The following is an 11,877-nucleotide window of genomic DNA, read 5'->3' as shown; positions in this document are numbered from 1 at the left end:
TGTAATTAAAGTTCACCAAATCATTTATTATAATACAGTCTCATTCTCTATTAACAAATGGTACAGCAGTCAGAGATGAAAATAAGATATGCAGCATCATTTCCCAGTCCACTAATAAAATAAGGCTGCTCAATTACCCAAGTGAACCAAGGAAAGCTATAATAAAATTCTGTAAGTTTGAGTTAGAAAAAAATGGGTCATGTAGTTAGTGAACAAAGACTTCCCTTTTAGCTATTAGCTTGTTTTAGTGTACTTGCAGGAAAAGCAGTAAATTTATTATTCCGCCAATGTTTTTGAAATTAAAATTCTATGAGAAAGTGAAATCAAGGTTTTTGAAAGCAATTAAAAATTATTTAAAATTGTTTTCTTCTATAAGGTGTGTCTACAAATACTTAAATGTAGAATTGAAGAGATTTTTCCCTAGATACATGCTCCCTCTTTTTTAGAGTAAACAGAATTTTCATGTAATACATTGAAATATATAGTTTATTAAAATTGAGCTGTGTCCAAGAGATATGTAGTGCTATTAATTCTCATAAGGTCACTTAAATAACAGTCAATGTAAAGTAATTTTTTTTAAGACAGGGAAAAAATTTTTAATGTATTAATGTCAGGCTCTGAGGAAATTTAATGCACATTGACTTTTTAAAGTATGGATTGAACTCCTCCTCAGTTTAATACAATTTGTGTTTTTGTTAACTAGCAGCAGAATTTCAGCATTTGCTACTTACTGGTAGAGAAGAAAAATCCCACAGCCCTGCCAGTACAGGTTAGTTTAATCTGTAAGTACCTGATGTTCCTATTTTTTTCAAACATATCCATATAACCCACACAAGGAAGAAAGCTGTGCAGTTACTTAAATGTGAGTATAACTAATAAATCCATTGGACACTTTCAAACACTCAATAGTTGGGCCAGTTAGCTCTAGGTTTGCTAAATAACTTCAGTTGTAATAAAGGTGTCTTGTTCCTTTATTATCTGGTTGTGGTTGAATGTAAATAGATATATTGTGCATAAAAGGAAAAGAGTGAAATTTGTATTGGCTGTATGCTCATTTTGGTATGTAATACAGAGTGCAAGGCTTTGAGTCCAGGGTCTTTTACTTGAGCCTCTTCTGTGGTGGTACTCATTTACCTTTTAACTTTACAGAGTGAATCAACCTAAAAAGTCCAGTTTCCCCACCTCTAGCAGTGATTAATGGTGTGTAGTCATAGGCTAGAAAATGTTTTTATATTGCTTTTTTTGTTCCTAAGTGTTTTTAGTAACTGGCTGTAAATAAGTACTAATTTTGTTCATTTCTTAATCTATAACCTGTTCTGTTGGTGCACCACCACCATGGGTTTATTTTACTTTGAACTAAGAATAACAAACCTTTTAATATTCAAATGAAAGCTGACTACCCATCAAGAAATCTAGATAGATTCTTTATGTTTCTTTTGAGGGGCATCAGGGATGTGATGGATTGTAAGATACATTAAAGTTCTTATTATTTTTATTGATTCTAAAGAGTTAATTGTCTTGAACCATCATTGAGAGATTTCCTTTAACCTTTAAATATTTTGTTCTTGTGTTGATAAAAATTTTAAATACCAAGTAGAGAAGAATGAACTTCAAGCCTGAACCATCCTTCCAACCTGTTGCACTGATTGGAATGCATGGCTTCTTCCTTTATACCTTAAGGGTACTGATGTTTAATTGGAGACAGTCTGTCCATAAAACTAGCTTATCTTGTACTCCTATTAAAGTGGGATGGTGATTAGCCACTGGAAAAAAGCATTGTTTTATATGGAAGTCATGTGTTCCATTAAATTTTTTAAAAATCTCAATTTATCAACTGATAATAAAATATATTTTATAAGATATCCACTTGTTTTTTAATATAAAATTGCCTAAGGGCTTAAGTTTCATTGCCTTTCACAGTTTAATCTGTATAAGAAATGGCGTAGATACAGTGAAAATGGTTTTCCTTAAAACCATCTCTTTAAAGCTGCTTTTCTGGTGAGTACTATTTTATACTTTTATATATTACAGTTTTTCCTTTTAAATTTAACTGGAATGGGGACACTTATCAAAGAGTGAGCAATCTGAATTTCTACACTCTTTTTAGATATTAACCGGATTGGGAATATTAAGAATAAGAAAGTGATTATTTTACCTCCTTAAATTTCCCTGGCGATCTAGGTTCACCTTTTTTTCTGATTTTCACTTCACAGATTATAACTACAAAATCTTTTAACACATAAATTATTTTCTTTTGGCGAAATCGAAAAGGTTTTATAAAAGGCTAGCTTTTATAATTGTTTTAAGCTTAAAATTTTAGTTGGTAGCCGAAAGATTTTTTCCTATGCTTTTTGGTTCCCACATTGCATGGGCCTAATAATTAAATACCAGAATTCCTGTTTATTTTCTTGTTTGAAGCTGTTGTTGTAGTGATTTGTGAGCAGTTAAACTGAGGGTGGGGTTGCAGGAGGGCTAGCCTTAAAAATATGGTTATGCAGGCTAATTGCTTACAGGGTTCTCTTTGAGTGGGGCTTGAAAATTTCCAGTGTGTTCTTTAAAAACTTTTTTATTTTTAAATTACAGTTGATGTTCAGTATTTTATATTAGTTTCAAGTGTACACTATAGTGGTTAGACATTTATGTAATTTATGAAGTCCTATTCTTCCTGGTACGTCTTTCAGTGTATTCTTAAATCACTAACTTTGCATGAAAAGCTTGGATTAGAAATACTGGTTTCTGAGACACTGTATACAAGTGAAAATTAGCCTCTGAATAAATTTTTAGTTACTTATGCCCTGTTTAATACCTTCCCCCAGTGTAACACATGGATTTTTTCTCCCTCTAGTTTTTAGCCATATTCTAGCTAATGTCACATTGTATCAGTTGCTGATCTTTGTAAACCAATAATGAACAGTGGACTCTAATGCTTTTAAGTATAAACAATGATAGTGTTCTAAAATCTGAAAGTTGATATCTGAGTATGTGATAATGGTGATGTATTCTTATACATAAGCACTAAACAAAATATGGACCCTCAATTTATGTCTTTAAGATTTAAGGTGAAGTAAATTTCTAAGGAACTCTGTCCTTTCCTAGCAAGGACAAGCAGACATTGAAAATTTGGTAAGTATTTAACTTTAAATGCATGTGATAGTGAAGAGAGTGAGTAGCCAAATTTCCATGGTTTAAGATATTAAGACATGAACAAGAATTCTTGAGTCTCCTTTGCGACCTAAAACGTGTCTAGCAGTTTTATAAATTTGTGTGCACAGTGATTAAATTGAAATGTACCTTACTCCTTTGTCTGGCTTGTTTTCTTTTTTATTTTGTATAGTGCTTTAAATACTAATTTTTTTTTTTTTATTTCAAGCTTTTTTCAGGGTAAAACTAAATGGCTGGTAAAGAAAATACCTTCAAGAAGAATTATTTAAATATCCCTATTTTAAAATTCAGTGGTGACTTTCAGTTTACTTAAGCCTTCTGTTTTCCAGCTCCAGTTAAAACTGACAGTAGGCAGCTGATCACAGAAATGGGGGAAAAAATCTTTGTGCTCATTTTGGAATATTTGTAGGAATCATTGTAATACAGTAAATGTTATTAATCCAATACTTAATTTTCATGGAAGCAGTGCTTTTCGAATTAAAAAAGGTGATGAGATTTGGAATCTCCTCCTTCCTGGGATTTATTAAATGGAAGTTAATGTGAAAACATTTAGTTGCTACACCAGGGAAGATGATTTATTTTTGAATAGTATGTCCATTTCTTTCCAGAATAGTATAGCATTATTTTGTGAAGTGGTACAGAACCCCAAAGTGTTGTAGGAAAGAGGAGACCCTTCCCTCAATTTAGTCACCAGGCTTTTAACTTTAGCATTGTACTGGCAAGGAGGGAAATGAAGAGCAAATCATTTAAGGGGTATGATGGTAAGGAGGTCCTGAACAAAACAAGGGAGGATAAATGGCTACACCATATGTATGATTAAATGGTCTAGCTAAATAAAAAATGTGACTAATAGCATAATTTTAATGTAAGTAAATGAACTCACTAAAGCTAATCTTTTTGTATGTCATCTCTGAGGCACGAATAAAGGTTGTAATTAAATACTTTAAAAATATTAAAACTAGCAATTAATACCTGCATTTTTGTGGCGGTTTATTTTAAAATAAAATTTTCTTCCACAAGTAATATTAGTGCATTTTGTCACTTTGATGTATCACCTGGAAGCTAGTGCAAAAAGAAAAATGAAATGATCACATTTATAGTGTTTACCTTTGTTGAATTTAATTTACTGGTGGGCTTTGGGGGGGTGGGGAGAGATTTCTTAATGTATGGCACTATATAATAATTAGAATTCACAAGAGGCACTGAACTTTCTCTCTTGAGGTGGTCCAAGGGTGTTTTTTAGGCTTTAAGAAAACCAAAACTACCATTTGAAAAATGGTATTTTCAGGGCCTTAACAATTTTCACTTCGTGTATTTTCATTTAAAAGTTGAAAGATTTTTGCTTCTGCATTAAGAAGAAGCCTCTTTTTGTTACAAGATTGTGGATGACCATTAAGAACATGAGTGCCCATTATTTACAAAGATGAATAAAATTTTTCATTTATTAAGATACTTGTCTGAGCCCATTTTATTAAGTTGTATCCTGAACAATTTATATTGAGAACGAATTATATGTATCAGCCATCCTGAGCAGTTTTTAGTGCACCTTGGGAAATATAAGGCAAGTTATTTTTTTAAATATGAACTATATTGGGAGAAAGTATTTAAGGGGTAAATGAAGATGTTTAGACCGCAGTTATATGAGGTATGTGTTAAAATGTTAATTGAGGTTGAACAGATAGATAGAGCCAGAAGTATAATGGTTTAGAAAGCATTTGATTAGAACCCACAATCATTCTCCATCATTTTACTATTTTATTGCCTTGAGCAAGTTACATCTCTGGAATGATAGTAATACATTTTCTAGGCTTATGAGAAAAGATTACTAAAGGTAAAAGAAGTTAGCCTTTTTAGACCAGTAGAAATGGTAAGACTTGGGATGGGGGCAGGCAGATACTGAAAACCTAAAGGTTTTATTTAGTAAATGAATACATATATGCCTATTATATGCTTCGGTTCTGTCCTATGTACAGATAGACAGGAAATGCATCTGAGAAGGGAGCTTAGAGCCGAAGATTTAAGAAGTCCTTGCAAAAAGTTTTGTAGGCTAACTATTCCAGGCAGAGGGGTAATAAGTAGGTGCAGAAACTGAGTTGGGAAAGTTTAGCATCTTGGAGGAACTACAGAAAAATGAAGTGTGAGTGGTGGACTAGGAGGAGTGTGTGTGAAGAGGTGAGTGCAGAATGGAATGATAGATGGACCAGAACAGGACCATGGTTTGAATTTTATTCTATGAGATTCATTGAGGACTTTGAGCTGGTGAGTGACATACTGTTTATGATTTTTTAAAGCTCATTCTAAGTTGTGTGAAGGTGATGGGTTGGTGGATAGTATAGGGACTAGTTATAAGGCAAGAATTTGGCTCAAAACAACTTGAGAATAACTGGTATTATGAATTACTGTGACTGGACGATCCCTGGTGTAGTTAGGTGATGCCAGCCCTCTAATATAAGCATGGTAAAAGGCAGGAAAAGATTCAAAAGTTTAACTTTTTGTTTTTTACACATGGTTTAGTCCATTCTCAATCTGTAAGACTCATTTAGAAAATGTGATACTGAGTACTAAGGTTTTAAAGAAAAAACTTAAGTCTTTATCTGTAGAGCCTAAGGATAAATGCTAACATGAAGAAAAATCCCCCAATGGAAGTCGTTTGGAGGAAGGTGGCCATCTACTATTGTGAGGGAAAGGTGGCATTCGAACTAGGTCTTGAAGGATTGCTTGGATTTGAACAATTTGGAAAAAGAGGAAAGACTTGGAAAACAGTATAGAGTTATGTGAATAAAAGTTGTAAAGAATAGAACAATTTCAGGCTAACATGTAAAGGTCCTTGAATACCACATTAGGGATACACATTTTCTCTAGGAATTGGAGTGCCTTTGATTTTTTAGCTGCAATTTTGCATTCCATACATCTTCAGGAAGTACTCAAAATTTGTATTGGCCATACTAGAGACTGCCACTGTTTTTCCTCGTCAATATTAATTTGGTGATATGGAGGGATATTAGGATCCAGAACCATAATTGGTCCCGATTGCTCTTCGATTTGGTCAAGTTAAAACCAGAATTCTGTTCACCAGGGCTAGCTTAAAATGTTTTTGAAAACCCTCTATATCTCAGACCTTTATTTTCCTTGGTCACCTTCCTGTAAATATCTCAATATTTTCTATTTTCTCCCAATTGTAAGACATTGCTCCTCTCCCTCAAAAACTTGTTATGCCCATGTTTTCATGTCACTGAATTCTGTATTCATCAAGACTTAAAACCTGGTTCTCCACAAAGGTAGTTTCTGTAGTTGTCCGAAGTGAGTGTGGTGTTCATTCTTCCAGATTATTTGTACCTGGAGTTTGAATCAGTTTGAGAGCTGTTCATTAAAAAGCAATTTGTAAATACTTTTGCTACATTTGGCCTCATGATATCTTTTACCCCTCTGCTTTAATCTATTGACTCCTGGAAGTTCTCTTCATGAAAGTCTTTGGCACATTACTTAAGTAGTAGGTGCTAAATAAATTGAGTGATTATTTTTTCTCTCTGAAAAATAATGGTTTTAGAGCCATACTACTAAAGACAGTTATACAACCTTGCAAATTGGTATCTCTAACTGTAATCATACCCTGTAGATGTATAACATTTCCATGTTTCAGCCCTTGTTGGGTTCATGATGTTGCAACGCAGATCTTAAGTATAGTCACCCTTTCCACTCATTTGTTCCAAATCTCTTCAAATCTTTGTTCACTTTCATCACTCCCTGCTACTACTACACATGCCCTTGTCTTGATGTCTGCTTTCTAATTTATGAAGATAGTAAAAGCCAAGGCCTTTAACTTTCAGATACCATATCTACAAACCTGTATTTACACTCCTACTTTGGATCTAACCCCTTTTACTACGTTCTGGAATCCCACCAATTCCTACCTTTTTTTTTGGAGTTTAAGAGCATACAGCAAATGAAGATGAAAGAATAGGGATTTTTCACATACTCTACCCCCACACAGGTATAGTCTCTCCTTGTATCAACATTCACCATAAAGGTTTTTTTTTTAAACCAAGAATGAACATATATTGATATAATCACCCAAAGTCCATAGTTTATCTTAGTGTTCATTCTTGGTGGTGAATGTTCTACGGGTTTGGATAGAAGTATAATCACATAGTCATCACTATACAGAGTGTTTTCACTACCTTAAGAATCCTCTCTGTTCTGCCTATTCATCTCCCACTCCTGGCAAACACTATTTTCTCCATGGTATTAACTTTTCCAGAGTGCCACATTGTTGGAATCAGATAGTATATAACCTTTTCAGATTTGCTTTTTTTCAGTTAGTAATATGCATTTAAATTTCCTCCAATGTCTTTTTATGTCTTGATAGCTTTTTTTTTTTTTTACACTGGATAACATTCCATTGGATGTACCACAGTTTACCCATTCATCTACTAAAGGACATCTTAGTCATTTCCAGGTTTTGTTAATTATGAATAAAGCTCCTATAAACATCCGTGTGTAGATTTCTGTGTGGACACAAGTTTTAAACTCCTTTGAGTAAGTGCTGAGGAGTGTGATTGCTGGATTGTATGGTAAAAATATGTTTAATGTAAGAAATTGCCAGGCTGTCTTCCAAAATGGCTGTATCATTTTGAATTTCCACCAGTAACATGAGAGTTCTTGATACTCTACATCTTACCAGCATTTGGTGATGTTGGATTTTGGTCATTCTGGTAGATGTGTAGTGGTGCCTTGTTTTAATTTGTTATTTCCCTGGGAACATAATATGGAGCATATTTTTATATATTTTCTTTGGTAAAATATTAAGGTCTTTGGCCCAGTTTTTAATTGGGTTATTGTCTTGTTGAGCTTTAAGAGTTCTTTGTGTGTTTTGAGTATACAAAGTCTTATCAGATGTGTCTTGCAAGTATTTTCTCCTAATCTGTAGCTTGGCTTCTAATTTTCTTGATATCATTTTTATGAGAGCAACTCTTGGCCGCCTTATTGGTCTCTGGATTATTCCTTTTGGTGTTTCTTCAATTTCTTTTCCTGTTTCTTTCTTTTAATGACTCCTTTTCCCTCAGGATAAAACCTGAACGATTAGAAGTGGCATAAGGATTAGGAGTCAAGAATGACGATTTGGCTTCACTTCTCTATTTTGCTCAGAAGACCTTTCATAATCTGACCTTTTATTCACCCAGTTTCATATCTTGCTGTTCCCTCATGGTCGTCAGCTCAAGCTCAAGCTCAAGCTCTCACATCTCTACCTGAACACCATATCTCCTTACTTTACCACTTTGATTTTGTTAACTTTTGCTGCTTCACGCTTAACAAATTTTAGTGTAGAGGTTATTTTCTTATACACACCCTTGAGCCTTCCACAATGACCTTCATATGTGCTTTCATTGCAGCAGATATTTAACCATTAATGTTACCTGTTTGTACTGGACTGCATCTTTGAAGGCAGGAGTGTGTGTTCAGTGCATTCCTGTAATGTAGCCTGCTACTGCATGGTAATTAAAAAGAGGCACTCAATAATTGCTGAATTCAGCTAATAATTTGTGAGTAGTAGGTTAATTGATTTCATCAAAACAGACTGAAGGTCTAGATAGGACATGTACCTTTATTTGAACGTGTGCAATTTAAATTTGATGCAATCATGCTGTTCTTTTGAGCATGATCTTTAGAAGGTACTTACTGATAAGCTAAAGAATAACCCTTTCCAACAGCAAAGATCTGGACAGAACCATTCTGAAAAACAAAGTAATTTGTGTTTTTCTAGGAAGATCAGAAGGATTTCTAAGAACTAGCTTTTCCTATGGGATGTCTGCCAGAATAAAAAGCTGTTTTATTCTGGAAGTTTAGCTCTCATGGTAAAAGATTAGCTCCAGTTAAGAATAGAAGTAGGCTAGACTAAGGATTTCAAACTAAAATACCTACAAGAATCAGATAGGTAATGGAAATGAGTGAAACAAGCCAATGGAGAGTGATGAACTCATGACCCTTATAAACTAGGTTTATGCCATATGTAATGTTTGGTCAGGGTTGCCAGGTTTCATTTTTCTAGAGAAGTTGGAAATATTTACAAATTTGGTACAACAGTAGTTCTGTTTAAAAATTTAAGTTGGGACATTATGGGTCAACATATCTGCAGGCCAATTCTCCTGTGGGTTACTAGTTACCAACTTCTTGAATGGAAGCTGATATTAGTGGGAATTTTTCTAGCAGTTGTCAATAGCAGAAAACTGACATTCCCAGAGAGGAAGATTGCATACTAGACAAGAGGCAAATGATCTGTCATTGTGATGAAACATGATGTCGGGAAACAAGACTGCAGTTGAAGCAGTAATTGGCCACTATGATCTAGCTGCAGGTTGTAGGTTAGAATAAATACAGGAATTAGTGTCCAGCATCAGGATTTCAGTTCCCAGAAAGATTTTGGGGCAATTTAGTACACCAAGAGGATCGAGATCACAAAAGTAAAACTTTAGAACACAATGTGTTTGGGTGGGAAGAGCACATCTTGGAAATATTCAAAATAGGTGACTAAATTTATTATTCTGGTGCTTGAAACAGGTTATTCTACCTCTGATTCATAGTGCCTAGCACATAGTGGGCAATAAATGTTTGTTATAGTGAGTAGGTTCACCTCTATGATGTTAACCTCAAATCAAAAAAGGCTGTGATAACTGCCAAGATATTGACAAAGCATACCTCAATCCTGATTTTCATTTAGCAAATAGACAAAAAGGCAAAGTATTTAACCCCAGTAGTTCATAATTACTAAGAGCACATAATCTTTAACCTGGTACCTGGAAATTGCACAAAGTTTATATTCTTTGTTTGGTAAAAAGTAGATTTTTGTTTCAAATATTGCATATTGCCTTTAAAAATCTAACGTGGATCAAAAAAGCCATAGTCCCTCCTACTCTCATAGTCCCAAGGAAGAACTTTTTGTTTTTCGTTTGTTTCATTTTAAACAAGTTTGTTTAAACAGCAAAATGCATGACCTGAAGGGAAAACTAAGATTCATTTCTTTTAATTTATCCCTACTTAAAGATAGGTTGCCCTACATCTAATAGCTACATACAAAACAGTTATGAAATTGTCCTTGGATTTACAATGATAAATGAAAAACATTAAAATTCTCCAATGGAACAAAGTATGCAAGGATTTTTATGTTCTTTTTTAGGTTAAACAGTGAGCAAAATAACACTGGAATATAAAGATAAGAGCTGAATGAGCATACTGTTAATGGAGAAAAGGTTATCTTCATAGAACCAGTATTTCCCCCATCCCATCTCCATTGGATATTGATGAAAACATATTATTGGCCATTTAGTTTAAAAAATGCAAATGCTCATGCACATACATCAGTTAACTGTATAATAAGGGAACGAGGAAAGAATATGAAAGAATAGAGAAAAATAGAGTAAGTAGTCAGGGTGCAGTGGAACCAAATTGTGGTTTTCTAATTGAGAACATCTTGGTCTGGAGGAACACGTTCTAGAGTAAAGTAGCAGGTTCTCTTTTTAGTAGGCATCTCCTGTCTGCTGCTGGTACACATCAATTGTATTGTCATCCTCCATGTCCAGCTATGCAGGTGTGCCTGTTTCATCGATTAAGCCTTGTCTATCAAATTGCAATCTGATCTGCCTCATTGACAAACTCTGTCATTCACAACAGGCTTTCATTAGTTTACTATTAATCTTAAACTCCACCATAGAGCCATCCTGCTCTGCCACTTTCACAATCGTTCTCAGTCTTGACTGGGCCTCTTTCCTTGGATTTTTCGTTGGCCATGGTGAGCACTGGAGTCTCCGCAACTGCCATTTCATAAAAGAGAGACGAGGTCTGCACCAAATAAGCACAAGGAAGAATTTTTAACAGTCTTTTCTTTGGGCTTCACTTCACTGTATTTAAATAGTATCCTTCCATTATTATAAATATTAACATCTACTGATTTCCACTATCTTAGGTAAGGATTTAACTTACTCCATTTTTACGAGTCCGTCCTTTATTTAATTATATTTTTCCTCACTGTGTGTTACCTCTGTAAGTTATATTTTTATTCCTTGTTCCATCAGTTAAAGATAGTATTTCAACTCCTCACTTGATAAATTAAAGATGGCATTCATTACTCTGTACTACTTTCTCCACTTTTTCACTTTCTGCTTTGGACATTAATATTTTTTCAGTGTTGTGCCTGGGACATTTGCATTCTTTTTAGTAAACATGTTTATATATAGATTGATTTTAAAATTGGAAATTGACAGATTTCTTATGACTGTAAATATTACTTAGAAGGCTGAGAAGTGTGATGTGATTATATTTCCTTTCCAGTAAAGCTTTTTGTTTTTTCCTGGAGTTAGTCTCTTTCTCTCCTCTATCTTTCTCTCTTTGCATACTTTATTACATCCTTTAGTTCTGATAACAAAAATCCATCATGTAATGTTACAGAAGTTTGTTTGTGAATCCTAGGTGCTTTCTAAAAGATGTGTCCATATTCAGAACTGAGAATTATGTTCCCAGTTTCCTCTCACATGACAGATACTGTAAAAAACATGTTAACCTCCTAGTTTGGCAGTTAAGAAAACAGATTAGCCCACAATGGTAAGGTTAAGTCAGAAAGAAATTTGCAATGTGTGTGTGTGTGTGTGTATATATATGTGTGTGTGTATATATACATCCAGAATATTTACAGCTTTTAGTTGACCAGTGCAATGTGTGTGTGTG

General features: G+C 34.2%; 1 long non-coding RNA gene and 1 pseudogene across 1 annotated transcript; one reads left to right on the top strand and one right to left on the bottom strand.

Moving 5' to 3' along the window:
* The first annotated feature begins 6 nt into the window (after positions 1–6).
* On the top strand, positions 7–3,295 carry LOC112473150. Its single transcript, XR_003043931.1, has 2 exons — positions 7–769; positions 1,921–3,295. It is a non-coding gene; the product is annotated as an uncharacterized LOC112473150 (long non-coding RNA).
* Positions 3,296–7,993: 4,698 nt separating this feature from the next.
* LOC102885221 lies at positions 7,994–10,944 on the bottom strand (annotated as a pseudogene).
* Positions 10,945–11,877: the final 933 nt, after the last annotated feature.

The sequence above is a fragment of the Pteropus alecto genome, unplaced genomic scaffold (assembly GCF_000325575.1).
Source record: "Pteropus alecto unplaced genomic scaffold, ASM32557v1 scaffold98, whole genome shotgun sequence".
Classification (NCBI taxonomy): domain Eukaryota; kingdom Metazoa; phylum Chordata; class Mammalia; order Chiroptera; family Pteropodidae; genus Pteropus; species Pteropus alecto.
This window is presented reverse-complemented; position numbering and strand designations above follow the sequence as displayed.